Consider the following 20,724-nt stretch of genomic DNA (forward strand, 5'->3'; position numbering starts at 1 on the left):
AAAGCTCAATATCTTTTAAATGTTGAATTAATGCTGTCAGAAATATGTTATCTGAGCTTACTCCCAGAAAACTGTGTATAGGCTTGATATTTTGCTGTTGCTAATAAATTGAATATTAAGCTATGAACAGCTTCCCTTTGATGCGAGCACATGTGCAAAAACAATAGATCAACACAGCTGCTTGATTTTTGGACTTTCCCTGGGGATGTGGTGATAGGGAATATGAAGATGAGCTCCTACATGCTCAGATTTACCAGCACGGCACTGTTTATAGGTGTTCCGGAAGCTGTGGTTACAATGTCCCTGTCTTCCTTATTATCCTCATTGTATCATCTATAGAGCAATACACTGTGTGCTTTCAAAGTGCTGATGAAGCTTTCAGCAGTGATTGGCTGAACTGCTTGATGCACTCCCTTGCATTCTTTGTAATCTGCAAATACAGCATAGATGAACAAATGGGATTTGCCCTGAACCCCACCCTAGATCTCCCTTAAGCTGCTACCCTGCACCCTCCTAATGATGGTAGCATGAAAAGAGTCCCCCAGATGTGCACTATGCAATGCCTGCATGCTGCCCCTTCAAATAAAAATACAATTGGTAATGTCAGACGTAAAAGCCCCGAAATCCCACCGCTTAGACACACACTCCCTCCTGTGCTGTTACTCTCCCCTCAACACACACCCTTGTGTGTCACTGGGATGTCATGCGTCTATCTTCCAGCAATTGCGTAACATAGTAGAAGGCATATTCTGACTGATATTTTGATGTCTCTTTATGAAAGAAATAAAACTCCTTTTTTAAAAAAAAGCAAGCCGCAAAACCCCAAAGCAAGCCTCCTAATCTTGCCCACACATCCTTCCTTCTGTTCCCCAGAGAGTGTCCCTGGGAGAATCCATACACAAAAATAGACAGTAAAGCTTCAAATCCCACTTCTAAGACCGGCTTTGCTGCCAGTATTTAATGATCACTACCTCTGCCACCATGGAAATTGAATGACTCATCAGTTTATCTTTGCAGGTAGCACCAAATTCAAAAGTGTTCCTGAGATCAGTAAAGTTTCCTACTGGTTTCAGCAATAACAAAATCTGGGGATGCATAACAAGCAAGAGGCTTATGAAACTCCTTCAGTGTTACAAAGTACTTGTTCTCAGTGAGCAATATAATCAATAGACCGAGTTTAGAGTCTATTCCGCTTCGTTTTGAAGGTTGCTCTATTTCAAATTCATCTTAGATTTTCCAAAGCCTGCTTTAATTTCAGCACCTTAGCATAACTCGGCTATTTGTGACTGTGTCAGTTAAGCCCTTGTGGCTGAGTTTTGCAGAGAGAAAGGAGATGAGGAACTCAAGTCTCAGCTGTCCCTTAAGAGTGGGGTTTAACTAAGGATTTAACTATTGGGGAGGGCCATAGCTCATTAGTAGAGCACATTCTTTGCATGCAAAAGGTCCCAGCTTCACTTTGCTTCAGGCTGAGTCTCATTTTGGTTTGCTGAAACATCAGGTCTGTCCGCTACGCAAGTCAGTAGAAACTGCCCTGTCTTCATGGGTGTATATGGGAAGAAATAAAACATGCACCCCATATAAAGCCACTAAGGTGGGCAGCAAGGACTCTGATACCTCAGTGGTGTTTGGTGCCTCATTGGTCCTTGGTAGCAGGTAGACTTATCCTTCCACCAGCCACTTTTGGGGGGTACTGCCCCTCTCCCACCTTGTGCAAGGTGATCAAATGATTTCTAGTTCCTTATGGACATTAAACTGTGTAGATCTTCAAAGCCTGAGTAGCCAGTGAGCAGCCATTTCATAGAATCATAGAATCATAGAATCATAGAGTTGGAAGAGACCACAAGGGCCATCGAGTCCAACCCCCTGCCAAGCAGGAAACACCATCAGAGCACTCCTGACATATGGTTGTCAAGCCTCTGCTTAAAGACCTCCAAAGTAGGAGACTCCACCACACTCCTTGGCAGCAAATTCCACTGTCGAACAGCTCTTACTGTCAGGAAGTTCTTCCTAATGTTTAGGTGGAATCTTCTTTCTTGTAGTTTGGATCCATTGCTCCGTGTCCGCTTCTCTGGAGCAGCAGAAAACAACCTTTCTCCCTCCTCTATGTGACATCCTTTTATATATTTGAACATGGCTATCATATCACCCCTTAACCTCCTCTTCTCCAGGCTAAACATGCCCAGCTCCCTTAGCCGTTCCTCATAAGGCATCGTTTCCAGGCCTTTGACCATTTTGGTTGCCCTCCTCTGGACACGTTCCAGTTTGTCAGTGTCCTTCTTGAATTGTGGTGCCCAGAACTGGACACAGTACTCCAGGTGAGGTCTGACCAGAGCAGAATACAGTGGCACTATTACTTCCCTTGATCTAGATGCTATACTCCTATTGATGCAGCCCAGAATTGCATTGGCTTTTTTAGCTGCCGCGTCACACTGTTGGCTCATGTCAAGTTTGTGGTCAACCAAGACTCCTAGATCCTTTTCACATATACTGCTCTCAAGCCAGGTGTCACCCATCTTGTATTTGTGCCTCTCATTTTTTTTTGCCCAAGTGCAATACTTTACATTTCTCCCTCTTAAAATTCATCTTGGTTTTTTTTGCCCAGTTCTCTAATCTGTCAAGGTCGTTTTGAAGTGTGATCCTGTCCTCTGGGGTGTTAGCCACCCCTCCCAGTTTGGTGTCGTCTGCAAATTTGATCAGGATGCCCTTGAGTCCATCATCCAAGTCATTGATAAAGATGTTGAATAAGACCGGGCCCAAGACAGAACCCTGTGGCACCCCACTAGTCACTCTTCTCCAGGATGAAGAGGAACCATTGATGAGCACCCTTTGGGTTCGGTCAGTCAGCCAGTTACAAATCCACTGAGTGGTAGCATAGTCAAGACCGCATTTTACCAGTTTCTTTACAAGAATATCATGGGGCACCTTGTCAAATGCCTTGCTGAAATCAAGGTAGGCTACATCCACTGCGTTCCCTTCATCTACCATTTAATTTAATGATCGCTCAGTGTTGCTTTTACATGTTTCTGTGTTGCTGTACACTGTCTCAATGTTTTGCACTAAATAAAATATAATTTATAAAAACCTTATGAAGCCATTGGTTTTCCATTTCATAGAATCATAGAATTATAGATTTGAACGAGACCCCAAGGGTCATCTAGTGCAACACCCTGCAATGGAGGAATCTCAGCTGAAGCAGCCAATCTCATCTTAGAAACCTCCAATGAAGGAGCTTCCCAAGGGAGTCCGTTCTACTGTCGAACAGTGTCATGAGACAAAGGTTTTTGAGAGCAGAAGCAGTAAGGCCTTCAAGGCATACACAGTCATTCAAGCCTGCTAACTGCTAACTGTTAACAGCAAACTGCTAAGTCACTGTGACTCGTGACGCATCTTGAGTGATGACTCATTCGCCCTATAAAACAGGGATCGGCAACCTAAGGCCCATGGGCCACAAGCAACCCATGGGGGTCATTTAACCAGCCCATGAGCCACCCCCAAACCAAGCCACACACTCGGCGTATCCCTGCACACTGCACTAAACCAGTACAGCATGGTGACTTGCTTCCGCAGCGCCGGAAATCACGGACGGGCATGCTCAGGCACATGCGTGGTCCGGGCCCCGGAGGGATCTCCGCTGGAGTGAACTGGCCCAGGGGAGGTAAACCTTGCCAACCCCTGCTATAAAAGTAGCCAGCCTCTCTGTGTGTCTCGACCAGTGTGTGTGTGTTGTGGTGCAGACAGAGTGGCTCCAGGACTCTAGTAAATCAGAAACTAAGTCTGTGCCTCTGTGAAGAGTCAAATAGCTGCTATGAGCATTCTGTGTATTCTCTTTAACGAAGCTGTTTATGAACAACTTTATTTTTTTCAAGTAAAAGTTTTATTCTGTTTATGAAGAAGACTCTGTGTTGATTAATTTACCACTGCGCAACAAAAAGCTCTTACCGTCAGAAAGTTCTTCCTGATGTTTAGTCAGAATCTCCTTTCTTGTAACTTGAATTCCTTGGTTCGAGTCCTGCCCTCCTGAGTGGTAGAAAACAAGGTTGCTCCCTCTTTCATGTGACAGCCCTTTAGATATTTGAAGAAGGCTATCCTATTTCCTCACACTCTCCTCTTTTCCAGGCTAAACATACCCTGCTCCTTCAACCATTCCTCATAAGATTTGGTTTTCAGACCCATGGTCATCCTGGTCTCCAAACTCTGCACATGTTCCACCTCGTCAGCATCCTTTTTACTATTGTTATTGGAAAGGTTTTCACACAGCTGTTGGAATCACAAAGAGATAAGGTCTAGGTGTGACACCAGTTAAGTCACATTCAATGTGGCCTCATTGAATTTAATGAACTTAGGTTCCTTGAATCCACTAAGCTAGATGGAACAATATGCTCTTATTCAATATAAGGTAGCTCCCTATGGTCCTAATAACTGGGTGGCGTCCATGTGTTTGTGTGGTTTCATAAAGATTATTTATGTGCAGTGTGTTACTAATACACCACATAAATACCAGTACACTGGTATGCTATGTTCATGTTCTCTGTAGGCATCTTGGGGTGGGGGTGGGGGACAGAACCCATAGTTATACTTAAATAGATTATCAATAGTGCAAATAAGGTTATCAATAGCTCAAAATAAACCTTAGGCTCCCTTACTGCTCTTGGCAGGAGAAAATGGCTAACATGCAAACTAGTTACTTACATTGTGAAGTTTAATAAATAATACAAATCCAACCACATCCTGCATGCTTTCACCATGGGGAGGCCCAGCCAGATGGGCGGGGTACAAATAATAAATTATTATTATTATTATTACCATAGCCATAGTAGCTTTTGAAGGCATCATTTTCCATTCATTGTTTCCATTCTGCTGCAGTTTGTCTTCCACCAAGACCTATGCCATTTGTCCCACTGTCTGCTGTGATGAATGTATGCAATTTCATAGTTAATCCATAAATTATGTTACCGCATTATTCCTTCTCATTCATTTTGAAACACAATGTGAATGCTGGGAAAACATAATAAATTATGTCGCAACAGCAACAGCAAATACTGATTGCATTCTCTGGCTATCCATTACAGATGTGGGATAAAGAAGCAAACATTGGACATTTCCACTCTGACATCCCTTTTCTTTATGATTCTCCATTGTGTATTCTGTCATTTTTGAGCCAAACATTTTGCCTTAGCAGGTGGAGTGTGTGAGACAGCAGGCTGTGTTCTGCCTGGTGCCTTAGTGTCTACGAGCATTGACTTGTGTGCATATGTGCTAGGGACAAAATATTTATTTACTCCCCTACAACAGATTTCTGTACCAGTGACACAGAGGAAGGTCCTGAGTCTTGAACACTAACAATGGTTTAACAAGGCATCTCAAAATAGGTTTAAAATGAAGATAGTGATTTACTGAGAACAGGAAACAAATAAAAATAAAAATAGACACTGTGCCTGGTAAACAGAGATGGCTGGAGTGCATGGCCTTCATACAAGGCCCCATAAAAATATTCTGGCTGCTATAGCATCATTCAAAAAGGCAGCAGAGGAGGGGATATCCACTTCACAATAAACATGTTGCCATAGACTGTTTCCAGCTACAGCATTCGGTGGGTAATCATAAATACACACATACCCACCTTGGGACTGTGTGTCCAACAGCAAAGGTCAATGCCGTCAGAAAATAACTTGTGCCATGTTTTTCTAGAGATTGATCTCTTGACATATGGGGAAATAAAACTGCACAGACTGGGAGAAGCAAAGAAGGAGGAAGGAGGGGAAGGAGGAGAAAATCCAAAGTAAATGGATTTAAATCCAAAATTAAAATTTAAAATAAAATTTAAGAAGAATAAAATAAAAACAGCAGTCTCACATTACATTAGCCACAAGTCCACTCACCTTTTCTGGTGGGCTGCATTTCAGCCAGGCAGCCAGGACTCTGCAGTGATCTGGCAGGGGCTGGAGAGTTGACACCCCCTTCCATGTTGTCCTGGCCACATCGCTGGTGTTGGGCGATGGCCCTCCTCTCTTGCCCTTTCGCCAGATCTGGTTGGGTCTCCTGTGTTATTCTGTAGTCTGCATTCACTCAGATAACCAATAAAGTAACCAATAAAGTTGTTGCCTATTTGAACCCATAAAGCAAAATACTTGGGCCCATGTGTTTATTATCCATTAGGGAACTGTGAGTTACGGGGCGTTGGCATGCAATCCATCTGTACCCTGTAGCTTTTAACGAAATATTCTTCCTTGAGTCTCTTTTTTTCAAACCAGCTTCCATGTGATTCAGAAATGGAAACCACAGTTCCGTTGTGGTGTGAACAGTTCAGACAGCTTTTGCCCACAGGTGGATGAAAACGTCGCTGAATTAGATTTCAGCAGAGGTACAGACAGGTGCTGTTATCCTCACCCCTGTTCTGGTGTGGAAAAGTGACTTGGAAATGTGTGTGTGGGGGGGGGGGAATGTTGAAGCATTGCAAGCTGCTAATGTGAACATACCCTAAGTCAATCTCAATTTAAGCCTGTGTTAATGGGTGAACTTTCAAAAGGAGAGGTGGGTTGTTTTTAGTTAATGTTGCCTGTGTTATTCCTCAGCGCATTTAATGGAGGTGAAGGGTCAGTTTTGTTAACACAAAAGGCCAGGGATTTGCTCCCATTTTCCAATTTCATAGTTACAATGCCGATTGATGTAAGGTAATAAATCCCCTAGAATCTTTTGACATTTGCTACATTATATAGTACTTAATCCTCCTTCAGGCTCCCTTACTATTTCCCCCAGAAGCTATTTTCCTGCTAGTGCAGTCCAAGACTTGAAAAGTCAGCTCAACCACCCAGGTGTTACAACTCGATAATGGATGGGTGATGTGCTATAATAAATAAACAAACACTTCAGAATTCTATTTCCTTTACAGTTAAGGCCAAGACATCTATATAAAGACCTTTGGATCCAGCAGATTGGTTCACAAATGTAAGTATCACAATTACCCAATAACTTGTGCAATAGGCAGAAGGTTGTAATGTGGTGCAAATATTTCAAAACACATCCTAGCTACTGCGGGGGGGGGGGGGTGTCTGAAAGCAATACCCTTTCCCATGATCTTTCAGCTATCAAGGTATGAAATCTGCCCATAAGAAGAACAGCAAATGGCCCAGCACAGAGTACACCAGGACCCATGTGAGACAGAAAATTGAAATGGAATCCAATACAACCTCAGACTGGGTGATGGAAGATTTGCAGTGGCAGCCAGGAAGGTGATTCTTCAAATGAGTCAGGTTACACATGCACGTGACACCTTTCATGCATTGAACAATCTTGAAATTAGCAGAGGATTTTTTTTTCATCCCTAAGAACATAAGAAGAGCCTGCTGGATCAGGTAAGTGGCCCATCTAGTCCAGTATCCTATTGTCAACAAACAAATGCCAATGGGAAGTGTGAAAGCAGGACCTGAGCCCAACAGCACTCTCTTCATTTGTGATACCCAGCAACTGGCACCAGTTGCTACCCGGACAGTGGCGTAGCGTGGGGGGTGCCAGGGGTGCCGACCGCACCGGGCACAACATCTGGGGGGGCGCGAGTCCAGAGGGAAGGGACAAGTTCCTTCCTCCGCCGGGCTCCCCGCCGCCACCGCCAGCCTTGCACCCTAGCGCGCGCGCCCCCCCGCCGTCGCTGTGGCTGCGCTCCGCTCACTGCTCGCAGGAGGAGCAGCCGCTGCAGCAGCGCCGACGCCGCCACCGACGCCTGGCCGGGCACGGGCAGCCTCTGCACCCTGCCGCCGCCGCCATCCCCTCGGCCCAGCCACAGGCGGTGGCTGCTTCTGCCTCCATCCTCCTCCGGGCAAGCAGCGTTGTTTGCGCGGCAGCGCCAGCGGCAACTCGCAGGTTAGGGGTTGGGGGGCGCAAATTACTTGCCTTGCCCCGGGTTAGGGGGCGCAAATTACTTGCGTTGCCCCGGGTGCTGACAACTCACGCTACGCCGCTGTACCCGGAAAGTGTATAAGAGGGCAGGGCACTAATAGACATAACCAGAGAGGCTGAAGCTGATGGAAATGAGCTCACACAGAAAATTCCCAAACTTGATGGGACACAGCTCAGACCCTCATGGGTACATTGCCCTGAACCTGAGTAACCAAATGTTTTAATAGGACCTCATTGATCCAGCACCACAGGTGGAAGCACACCAGGTGGGAGACTCTGGAAAAGAGGCCAAGTGTCCATCTTCAAGGTAAAGTGATGTTCATTTAAGAATCTTAATTTAGCCACAAAGAGTTAATCCTGGTATAGCTTGTCTGGGGTTCTATCTGCTCTCAACATTTGTTGGAGGAAGTCGCTCACCCAGAGCTATATGTGATCCTGTATTTAGCACATCCCTATGTTCTGTGACCTGAGTGTTGATGAAAATACAACACTGAGAGCAACAACAAAAGGGACTTCTAGGAATTGAGAAGTCTGGTGATCCCATTTCCCATGTACCTTAACAGATCAGAAATTCTCATACAGAGCTGTTGTGAGAATAAGTGAGATAATGAAAGGTTGATACAGGTTCTGAACACTATCCATACCAAACTGCTTGATTACCTGGTTTAAAAGAACTGAAGTATAAATCCTGAGCCCACTGGTGGCCACACTTGTGGTAGTTGCTGAATTCTGAATATCACTGGAGCTTGTTGGCCAAGCTTTGTGGTACTTTGAGTCTAGTGCGAGAAACATTTGAATGACGAGTGAACACTGGTCTGAAATGGTGTGGCACAATAGCTAAGAAGCTGAGGAGGTCCTTATTTTTAATTAAACCTCTCACAAGGATTGAATTTACAAAATTGGATAAAGCAAGTTACCCTTGCTTACCCTCAATTCTACCACTCCTGCAGCATAGCTAAAATGACTGTGACCTACCCTATGGGATAGTTGTAAACATTGCAACATAAACAAATATACATGGATTGCTGTGAACACTAATCACAAAATATAAATGTTTGATGGAATTCGCATTTGTTTTATTTTTCTTTACTGTATTTTTGCCCGCCTTTGATTTGAACTCTAATCTCTGCAGCTCCTGTGGTTGATCAAGCACACAGTCCTGTTTGTTCAAAAATAGCTTGCTGGTTTGGTTGTTCTTGCAGATTTTGTGCAGATTATTGCCTGTCACGTTAAGTACTAAATCAGCACTTTCCCATCTTTTATTGTTTTAACACAGCAGTTTATGCTGATTTTATTATTCCCCCCCCCCTTCTTGGATCAATATGAATTCATTCTTGGTGGAGAAAATGAGTCATGTCACAAGGTTTCTGCCAGCTAATGACGTTGTCAAGCTCTGAACAATGGCTTTCTTCATACATGGAGTGAGCCATTGAATATCCTTAAATAGACTACCGTCTTTTTCGCCCTATAGGACGCACTTTTTCCCCTCCAAAAATGAAGGGGAAATGTGTGTGCGTCCTATGGGGCGAATGCAGGCTTTCGCTGAAGCCTGGAGAGCGAGAGGCGTCGGTGCGCACCAACCCCTCTCACTCTCCAGGCTTCAGGAAGCTATCCGCGAGCCTTGCGAGCCCGGGGGAGTTCCCGCGGGCAGCAGCCTGCAGCCCAGAGCACGGGGCGCCCTCCGGAGGACGCCCCATGCCTCGGGAAGGTGTCCGCAAGCCTCCCGCGCCCTGCGGGAGGTCCCGCTGGGCGTGCAAGTCTTGGGGCGGCAGCCTGCACCCCGAAGCACGGGGTGCCCTCCGGAGGACGCCCCGTGCTTCAGGAAGATGTCCGCAAGCCTCCCGCGCCCGGCAGCCTGTTCTGGGGGAGGGGGAAGCTTGGGCTTGCGGAGAGCTTCCTGTTCTGGGAGCTGGGGTCGGGGGAAGCTCGGGCTTCCCCCGCCCCAGCCCCGCGCCTGGGGGAAAAAATAATTTCCCCCCCTTTATTCCCCCCCCAATCTAGGTGCGTCCTATAGGCCGGTGCATCCTATAGGGCGAAAAATACGGTATTTGAAGTCAGTGGTACCTCGGTTTATGAACTTAATCCGTTCCGGAAGTCCGTTCTTCAACCAAAACCGTTCTTAAACCGAGTTGCACTTTCCCTAATGAGGCCTCCCGCCGCTGGTGCCCTTCCACTGTTCGGCTTCCGTTCTTAGACCGAGGTAAAGTTTGCAAACCAGGAGTTTGCACTTCCAGTTTTATGGAGTTCATAAACCGAGTTGTTTGTAAACAGGGCTGTTCTTAAACCGAGGTACCACTGTATACCCAAGTGTGAACTGTACAGGCCTTAGTCTTAATCGGAGGGGAGGTTGCAAGACTTTGCCTGTCCCTCTAAGGAAACGAGGTATTCCATTAAAGGAATCCTTTAAGAGATGCTCCTGCTTGGACATCCAGTTGGGGTCTGGGGCCATAGCTCTCCTTTTGGGCAATCTCTGTGTGGAGTTCTTCTTTGATGTATGTCATAGGTCTCCCTAACCATTGAATTTAACCCCTGGGAGAATCAACCAGCAGATGAGCTGGTTGATACAAGTTATGCCCTAATCCAAAAACACTTATATATGTAATCAATGACACTGGGGCCTAATTTGCACCAAAAGAAGCTTGTCATGCCTGGTCATATAATCCCTAATCTTTAAAAGCCAAGATTGACTTCCCGCTCCTCACCGGCTCGGGTGGCGAACCTATTTGGGCTCGTCCACGAAAACTGATGGATCCTGATAGATTCCGACAAGCCTTGCGGAACCCTGCTCCTCCTGGCGACTCATTAGATGACCTTGTTGAGGACTGGAATAACCGGCTCTTGGCAGCCATTGATGAGATCGCGCCTAAGCGCCCTCTGCGACCCCGTCGAAACCGGGCCCCTTGGTTTACTGAGGAGCTCCGGAAAATGAAGCGGGATCTCAGACGGCTAGAGCGAGTATGGCGACGGACTTGTGACGGAGCCTCAAGAACATCTTATAGGACGCTTATGAAAGCCTATGAGATGGCTATGAAAGCTGCTAAGAAATCTTACTTTGCAGCTTCCATTGCATCCGCTAGCTCTCGCCCGGCACAACTTTTTAGAATAATTAGGTCAATAACGTCCTTAGGAGGACAACCAAATTTAAGCACAAATTCGACCCACAGCTGTGAGGCATTCGCGAGCTTTTTTGCGGAGAAAGTCCTGTTGCTCCGCCGTGACCTCCCTGCCAATTTAGATACAGTGACTGAACTGGAGGCCCCTCGACTGACTTCAGGTCCAGTGTTGGACCATTTCGATCGGATACTCCCTACTGATGTGGATAGATTCCTCCAAGTTGGTAGGCCCACCACCTGCCTCCTTGATCCGTGCCCGTCTTGGCTGATTAGGGAGTGTCCAGATCTTGCGCGGACCCCCCTGGTTGAAATTATCAATTTGTCCCTTGACACGGGGACATTCCCAGGGGAACTGAAGGAAGCAGTGGTGCGTCCACTCTTAAAGAAAACTTCATTAGATCCCTTAGACCTATCCAATTACCGCCCAGTTTCAAATCTTCCATACCTGGGTAAGGTAATTGAGAGAGCGGTTGCTGAACAGCTTGGTAGGTTTCTGGAGGAAACATCGGCATTAGATCCATTTCAGTCCGGTTTCCGTCCTGGTTTTGGGACGGAGACGGCTCTGGTTGCCCTAACAGATGATATCCGTAGACAACTGGATCGAGGCGGGTCAGGACTGCTGATCCTTTTAGATTTGTCAGCAGCCTTTGACATGGTCGATCATGATCTTCTGGACCATCGCCTTGCAGACGTGGGGATACAGGGCATAGCCCGTAACTGGTTGTGCTCTTTTATCTCTGGTCGGGGACAGAGGGTGGCACTAGGGAGGGAAATGTCGTCACGCCACTCCTTGGTGTGTGGAGTGCCGCAGGGCGCAATTCTCTCCCCAATGCTTTTTAACATCTTTATGCGCCCCCTTGCCCAGATTATCCGGAGCTTTGGGCTGGGCTGTCATCAATATGCTGATGACACTCAGCTCTATCTACTGATGGATGGCCACACCAACTCGGCCCCTTACACACTGACCAGATGCTTGGAAGCTGTGGCTGGATGGTTTCGTGGGAGCCGATTGAAACTAAATCCTTCGAAGACAGAGGTCCTATGGCTAGGTCGGGATAGCATGGGGATGAGGGACCAACTCCCTTCTCTTGCGGGGGCCCAATTAGTGCCATTGCCTTCCGTTAAGAGTTTGGGTGTAATCCTTGACGCCTCCCTTTCCATGGAGGCGCAAGTCACAGCAACAGCCAAGGTGACATTTTTCCACCTTTGCCGCATCAAGCAGTTGGTCCCTTACCTTTCCCGCCCCGACCTGGCCACAGTGATCCATGCGACAGTCATCTCCAGGCTTGACTACTGTAACTCGCTCTACGCGGGGCTGCCCTTGAAGCTGTCCCAGAAACTCCAGCGGGTACAGAATGCTGCAGCGAGGCTCCTCACGGGGTCTCTGCCATGGGAGCATATTCATCCAGTGCTTTTCAAGCTGCACTGGCTCCCGGTGGAGTACAGGGTCAGATTTAAGGTGCTGCTTTTGACCTTTAAAGCCCTTCACGGCCTGGGACCCTCGTACCTACGGGACCGCCTCGCCTGGTATGCCCCACGGAGAGCCTCAAGGTCCATAAATAACAACACCCTAGTGGTCCCAGGCCCTAAGGAAGTTAGATTGGCTTCAACCAGAGCCAGGGCCTTTTCAGCACTGGCCCCAACTTGGTGGAATTCTCTGTCTCATGAGACCAGGGCCCTGCAGGATCTGATCTCTTTCCGCAGGGCCTGTAAGACAGAGTTGTTCCGCCTGGCCTTTGGATTGGAGCCAATTTGATTCCCTCCGCCCCCTTTTTCTTTTTTCTTTTCCTTCTCCTGCAATGAGGCTCCATTTTAATATTTTAATGTTCCATTATTTTAATGTTGTATTTTATTTTTGTTTTTAAGTTGTAATCACTCATCTTGTTTTTATTATTGCTTGTAAGCCGCTCTGAGCCCGGCCTTGGCTGGGGAGGGCGGGGTATAAATAAAAAATTATTATTATTATTATTATTATTATTATTATTATTATTATTATTATTACTATTGCGGGGACGTAAGTCATGGCACCTGGGCACACAAGAGGTATTCCTATTCTGTGAGCAGAACACTTCCCATGCTGTATTGGCTACAACCCTATGCATTTAAATACATAGTCTGAGAGAAATTTTCTAATGCAGATTAATGCAGAAATGGAATGTAATCGAATTATGTGCAAAATGTACCAAATAATGTGAAATCAGAATAGCATCATCCAGCCCTGTTTTGCTTTTGTGGCTCCAAATTTGCTCCTCTGCCTCTCCAACATCTTTGGTATCTCAGGATATCAGACTCTTTTTTTTGGGGGGGGGATACTTACATTTAAAATATTTCTTCTAGCAATAACTGTACAAATAAGAACCGTTTTATTGGCTTATTTTAATGTTTTGCCTTTATAATTTTTCTAGAATATCCTTTATAGAAAGAGGCTGTCCATGCAAAGACTCAAAGGTCAAATAAGTCTCTGATGTGTTCTTTTATTGTACTTTCTGCCTTTAATCAGGAGGTTAGAGAATGCATAATTTAGCACATTATGAGCAAGTTTCTCATCTGATCTTCAGTATTTTCCTTGAGAGGAACCACTGCATTATTTCTGAGCAGGTGGTCAAATCTCTGAAATCTGCCATGCTTTGCTTTAGGTCTGTTTTGATTGTTAGTTCTAAGAAAGAAAGAAAGAAAGAAAGAAAGAAAGAAAGAAAGAAAGAAAGAAAGAAAGAAGAGTTTTCTTGAGTCTGTTATTTTACACTTTGTTGTATTTTGTCTTATTTAACAGCTGACCAAAACCACCTGACTGAATGACTGACTAGTTAGTTAATTAATTGCATTAGTCAATTAACTGATAAAATATTTATAAAATTGAAAAAGAGCTCTCCCTTGCTAGATCCGGGCAACTTATTATTACTACTTTGGGGTTAATCAAAATTATGGAAAATCCTTTTTATAAAACACTTCTGCAGCAGATTCTAATTTGCTTTTCCTGTTTGGGCAACAAGGTACCGATAACAGAACTGCTAAATTGCTCCCTGGTGTTAATGTCTCAATGGCATTTTCACCTGCAGATCTATCATGTTATTCTTTATAAAATAATGTATTACACTGTCCTCTTTCCTTTTTCAGACATGCTAAATTGTTTTGTGTCATTCGCAGGTTCATGATTACATTATCAAACTGTTGATGCTTTTGGAGGAATCCCAAAGCCATGAAAAAGCACACAGAGAGATGTTCCTTCCCTCTCTCTCTCTTTTTTAACTGGTTATGTCAAGTGGTTAATACTGCTGTTACTCAGATAGCATAAAAGCACATATTATATGAAGCACATATTGCATATAATTGAAAAGTGTAATGTTTTTATCTTGGTTTGCAAACTACCAGGAGAGAATATTAATAAATGGGCAGTCACATATTTTAGAAAACAACAAGGATGAAAAAGGCTGAGTCTCTCTCTCTCTCTCTCTCTCTCTCTCTCTCTCTCTCTCTCTCTCTCTCTGCTTGAAGCTAAGCAAAAATAATGGGTCCAACATTTCACTAGAGCCTACTTGGAGCCATGCCAGATTAATACTGGAAAACTGAGTTTGCTATGCAGTAAATCTTTTAGGGGAAATTTATAGGGTCTTATTTCATTCTTCTGGGATTTCAATTGGCACATATCAGCTTGTCAGCAGAAAAGGAGTTTGGGTTACCTGTGTGATTACCCCACCTTACCCCAGAAATCACAACTGTAAGGTAGAAAACCGAAGAAAAAGCAAATGCCTAACTTTTTAATATCTAGGTTTGGCATAAAGAAAAGAAAAGAAAAACCTTAGGCAGGGCAAAAAAGCAAGCTGTGGCAATTTCAGACAGGAAGATGACCCCAAACCAAGAAAGCTTTACTGACAGGGAGAGAGAAAAGAGAATGGAATTCCAGGTGCTGGGAGAGCAGTTCTTTCAGACCCAACAAACCTCATAAACATTATTTTTGAGACCACTATAAATATGAGAAATATGGTGTGTCATCATCCCCCCCCAAAAAAAAACCCCAACAGCCCTAGAGAGCATTAATGTTAACAATGAACAATACCTTAGTGGTCCAAAGCAGAATCCTAATAGAACAATAAAATCCTGTAACACCCTAATTTAAGTGAAACCTTCTGAGGAATGGCTCCGTGGAAACTGGGTCTTCCCGCCGCGGCGAAGGTGGAGACCCGCTAGAAATCCCAGGCGGAGGAAGCCTGGGAATGTGGGGTTCGGCAGGGCACCAGGAGCGCCTCCCCTACTCACGGGGAACCCCATTTTGGGGTTCCGGAGTGAAGTGGGGTGAGCGGCGCGGTGCTGCGAAATGATTGCTACTTTCACGGAGTGAAGCTGCACAGCCATTGCCGGAGAGCGCTGACTTTTTCCTGTGGACAATTGGATTTAAAACAAGTACCCGTGGGTAGAAACGGAAAATTGGATCAAGAAATATCCTAATTTGGCACCGAAGCGGGAAGGTTCAAAACAGGAAGTCCGCCTTCCGCTTTTTGTATATAGACTGAAGCAAAAACCTTGTAAGCTAAAGCCTGGAAAGTCGTTAAAAAAAGTCTAAATTTCCTTCATTTATAACCACTAAAACCCCCTTGGAAGCAGGAGGAAAGGGGGGGGACTTGGTTTAAGCCTGCAGGAGAGGGAGTGAAGAAAGATAAGTTTCCACCGTCTCTAACCTGGGAACGGGGTGTCAGAGACAGAAATTGTTGGAGAGGTTCACTGACTGTGAATGGAATACTTTGACAGATAGCTAAAGAAGAGAAATAAACTGATTCCAATGTTGCCTTTTGCATTCTAAAGAAACAAAATATCTGAAAAATGAAAGTAATTTTCCTTTGTTGGACTTGTCTTAAAAAGATGGATACAAATAGAAATTGTCTCCTCTAGAGGGAGCTTGCTAAATTGTTGCTGTGGTCTACTTGAGGACTCTACAGCTGTGAGATTAAGATCGTGGGACCAGTCGTTTTGACCTTGAATAAAAATGAGCTGGGAGGAAGTTTTGGTGCTTGCTTTATGCAAGACAAGTGCTTTGTTGGAACAGATGCATGAGAAGATGGATTTGATGAATGAGAAAACGGATTTGATGACTGTTGTGGTCAATAACTGTGGACAAACAGGGAATATTGATACAGAAACCATTCAGGGACCAACTCAGGAACCTGTATTGATTGGGCAAGTGCAGAAGATAATGGAGGAGGTTGCGGTTGCACCTCAAATAATACAAATGGAGAGATCTGAGGGCCTGCAGGAGCATAAGCCGCTGTTTTTGAAGATTGAAGTTGGAGTGGGCCAGGGGGAGTCTGGAGCTGAGGAGGTTCTTAACTTCGGAGGGACTTTGAAATATGCTCTTAAATATTTTTGGGATTACATTGATGACTGTGGGGAGTGGGACTGTGGGGAATGGGCTGGTTTGATGAAGGGAGATGGAGATAACTTTGGGCTGGAACCTCCCAGAGACCTACTCCTTAATGAGAAAGGAAAGGAATTAAGAAAGAGACCAACAAAAGACAAGGAAAAATGCAGGTATAAACAAGAAGAAGATCTGCAGAAGGGACATGGAAGAGACTTAAGAGCCTCGGACATAAGATTACCAGGTTGATGGACTAGATGGAATGGACAGTAAGGACTGACATGACCCGAGACCAGGAAGAAGAGACGTTGGATGAAGATTGGAAGAAAATTTATAAAGAAAAAATTTTATTTAGGGAATTAGCCTAAAATTAATGAATATTAGGGGAAATGTTGGAATGAAACTATATGGTTTTAGTAGAAATGATACAAGGAGTCATGTATAATTGAGTTTCAAGTTTCAAGCTCTAAGGTATTTTACGGTAAGATAAGGTTAAATAAATCAAGGCAATTAGAATAACAGAATATGGGGAAAGATGGAAAGGATTTGTTGAGTTAATTAATAGGCTAAATTGTTAAGATAAATTATTCAATAAAAATTGAGAAAGATGGAAAGAATTTGCTGAAATAACTAATTAAACTAGAATACAAAAAGGGAGGTGGGAGGAGGTCAATGAAACAAGCAAATGGAAGTTAAAGATACGTAATATGGGATATGTACTTTTTTTCTTTTTGCTGTATTGTTGTATTGGTTTTTATGCTTTGTTTTTTTTCTTCTTTTTTATGTATTGTAGTGTTGTTTCCTATTTTTTATTCTTTTCTGTAATTCTGAAACTTTTAATAAATATTATTTTTTTAAAAAAGAAAAAAGATACTAAGTCGGAGGGGAGAAAACCAATAAGACAGGGGAAAATATCAATTTCTCCCCCCCCCCTGCGAGTCTTGAATTATTCCCTAGAACCAATAGTTTGGCATATTACAGGCTGCAGCAATTAGGGCAATTCTTATTTGTGATGAGCAACTTGATCATGAAGGAGAAAAGCTCTGCCAGAAGCATGGGCGGGGGGGGGGGCGTCTAAAAGATAAATCTCTGCAGCAGGCCATCTCTTTAAACTTGAAGAAGGGCATTTTAGTGATGTGTCATTGGTGCTTGCATGAATGTTGCATGCAGAACATAGAGTTAATAAAATATACAACACCTGCTTTGGGTGAGGCTTGGTATTCTTAGTTCTGAACCGTTCCAAAAAGGCTGCCAAGTGACCAGGTGTTCTGTAAGTGCTGCAAAATTGGTAAAATTATAGCCTCTCTATTTTAGCAAAATAAAATATCCTAGGTACATTTGGAGTGGAGCACTTATGAATCTCATCTAGGTGAGTGAGTAGACCCATTAAAAGCAGTAGACTTCATTTGCTCATGTATATTGATTTCAATGGGTCTTCTATGAGTATGAGTTAGTTTGAAACAGCCTACTGATTAAGATTACATTGTTGAGGAGATCCACTTAGGGTCATCTTCTCTTCGGGGTCAACTTCCCTCCAATTAGTTCCATGACCAATTCTTCTAAGTTCCAGGTGTTAGACAGATAGATAGATTTTTCCTTTTAGTCTTTAGCATGTGCACTTGCACAAACCATGTGAATGCAACTGATGTCATTCATGAGCGCAGCATTGTATCATTTGAATGCCTGCCTGATTTCATTTTCCATCTAAAGAAAACCCTGAGCATTTGAAGAGCAATAATATATATTCAGTATTAAAATGCCTACAGGGGCATCTGGTGATGGAATTTGTTACCACAAGATACAGTGATGGCCCGTAAATTAAAAGAGAATTCAAATTAATTGCTACTAAACCTGATGGCTATATGTAATCTCCAGGATGTGTAGCTACAGGAGATGGCCACTGCCAGTGTGGTGCAGTGGTTAAAGCATTAGACTAATACCTGGGAGATCAGGGTTCAAATCTCCACTGAGTGACCTTGGGCCAGTCACAGTCTCTCAACCTAACCTACATTATAGGTTGTTGTGATCAAATGAGTAGACAAGGAACCATGTGTGCTACCTTGAGATCATTAGAGGGAAAAGTTGGGATATAAATGCATTTTAAAAAAATAAAATGAAATGTATTGCTTGTGAGCTTTTCCAGAGACTACTGGCTGGTTCCTCTGAGAAACACAATGGTGGGCCTAATAGGCCTTTAGTCTGACCCAACAGTGCACTCTTATATACTTTTATTCTTATTCTCTGAAATATATTTTCTTTAGCAATATCCTTCTTGATGGCTTCAAGAGAGCAGGAAAGGAGGGGTGTGACCTTGCTCCTGCTTCTTGATCTCTCGTTGACTTTTGATACCATTGACCATGGTATCCTCCTGGACTGGCTCTGGGGAGTGGGAATTGTACTGCAGTGGTATCAATCCTACCTTTACGACTGAGTCCAGAGAGTAGCATTTGGAGAGTGCCTTTTGGACCCCTTGTGGCCATGCTATGGGGTGCCACTGGGGCTATCTTATCTCCGGTACTCTTTCATATCTGCATGAAGCTATTGGGAGTGGTCAATAGGACTTTGGGGGGTGAAGTGCCATCAGTATGCTGATGACACTCAGCGTTATTTCTCCTTAATGCCTGAATCAGGAGAGGCTGTGCAGTCATTGGGCCATTGCCCGGAATGAGGAAATGGAAGAGGAAGAACAAGTTGAACCTGAATCCTGGCAAGACAGAGGCACTGTGAATGAGTAGCCTCCATGTCTGAGAAATTGGTCAATTGCCTTCCCTAGACGGCGTTGTGCTCCTCCTAAAATACTCTTACTAAATAAATAAGTGATCTGACATTTCTGATTTGAAGCAGTAATCAAATCAGCCATGAACAAGTATTCCAAAGGCAGAACGCTTTAACTGGCTTACCTCTTCTTCTTTTTTAAAAAAGGAACTCTCCTTAATCGAGTCTGTCTTCCCCTATCTAACCTGATTGATTATATGCATTTTTCTTATCACTGGCTTGTGTATGAACACTGGGCTGAATTGTGGCTACATTTAATGAGGCAGAAATGCCTCTCATAATATATCAACTTACACCTTTTGGCTGCTCTTATTTTATGCAAAGCTCTCTCCCCTGCCCTAGCACAGTGACTGATCTTGCTGTGACAAAACAGTATCAGATGTTGGAGTCAGCATTTCTTTTATTTCATTGGGGGTGGATGTCTGCATTTCAAAAAAACAAAAATCTAGTGCCACAAATGTAAAACCATTACCGGTATATTACAGCCATCTGAGTTCCAAAAGGTATTAAAAAAACAACAACACAATATTCACCATTGCTAGTGTCCTTGCAGGATCTGGGACTGGGCTTCGGTCAATATGGTATATAGATGGAATAACCAATATAGTACTTTCCAAATATTGTTGGATTACAATTCCCATAATCATCGACCATTAGCCATTCCTAAGCCATGGATGAGGCAAGGTGAGGTCCCCACCTTGAACAGCAGAAGCCCAAGAACCAGCATCTGCCTGATATGTGCAGTTCATTCCCAGTGGCCTTCATCCATGAAATCAGTTGCCTGGACTGAAAGTCCCGCCTTCCCACCACCCTCTAAGTCCCCTCCTCTCCAAGGCTTTCCCCAAGCAATTGGAGGCTGTGCCTGCATGCAGCCTGTCAGTGCTGTGTCTGTTTCTGCCCTCTTCTGATTCTGGGAGATGTCAGGAGGAGCTTGTCACAGCAGAAGGGGGAGAGATCTGTGGCTGTTCACCAGTCTGACTTATCTCTGCCTCTTTCCCTCTCTTCTCCCCTGCTTCATCTTCTGCCCCGATTCCGGACTTCTCTCTGCCATAGACTCTCCCAGCTCACTAAGCCCCGTTACCCCTTCAGCTTACAACACCTCCTCTTCTCCCTCTGACCACTCTTTATTCTCTCACCACCAATCCCTGGATCTGAGTCTTCTTCTCTTAGTGATTCACCAACTGGTTCCTCCCACCATTCCTCTGTGTCCAACCAGTCCCTGATACTTGGCTGGAATGTGTCCTTGGACTCTGATAATACTTCTTGTTCACCTGGGTGGACGATAGAGATGGATGTGTGTGTATGAAGAAACTAGCATCCTAAACAAATGTAAAGTTTACATTAAGAATGATAGAATTGTACAGTTTGAAAGAAACCAGACGGTCATCTAGTCCAAGCCCCTGCAATGCTGTGCCCAGTTTTGCCTCTGGCTCTGTCAACTACTGCTATGTGGCCCTTGGAAAAGAATGTGGTCATTGGGCTGAAAGAAGTTTGACATTCCTGCAACAGAGTTCCAGCTTCCCAGTGTAATCATGAAACCAGGCTCCGCCCTGGACTTGGCTGACTTTTAGCAGCCTCCAACATTATAGATCCTTC

General features: G+C 44.3%; 1 long non-coding RNA gene across 1 annotated transcript; it reads left to right on the top strand.

The window, feature by feature from the left end:
- The first annotated feature begins 6,888 nt into the window (after nucleotides 1-6,888).
- LOC308578612 lies at nucleotides 6,889-14,390 on the top strand. The gene is made up of 3 exons (XR_014004033.1): nucleotides 6,889-6,945; nucleotides 9,026-9,126; nucleotides 14,151-14,390. It is a non-coding gene; the product is annotated as an uncharacterized lncRNA (long non-coding RNA).
- The last annotated feature ends 6,334 nt before the right edge of the window (nucleotides 14,391-20,724 follow it).

The sequence above is a fragment of the Podarcis bocagei genome (genome assembly GCF_964188305.1).
Source record: "Podarcis bocagei genome assembly, chromosome: Z".
NCBI classification, from domain to species: Eukaryota; Metazoa; Chordata; class Lepidosauria; order Squamata; family Lacertidae; genus Podarcis; species Podarcis bocagei.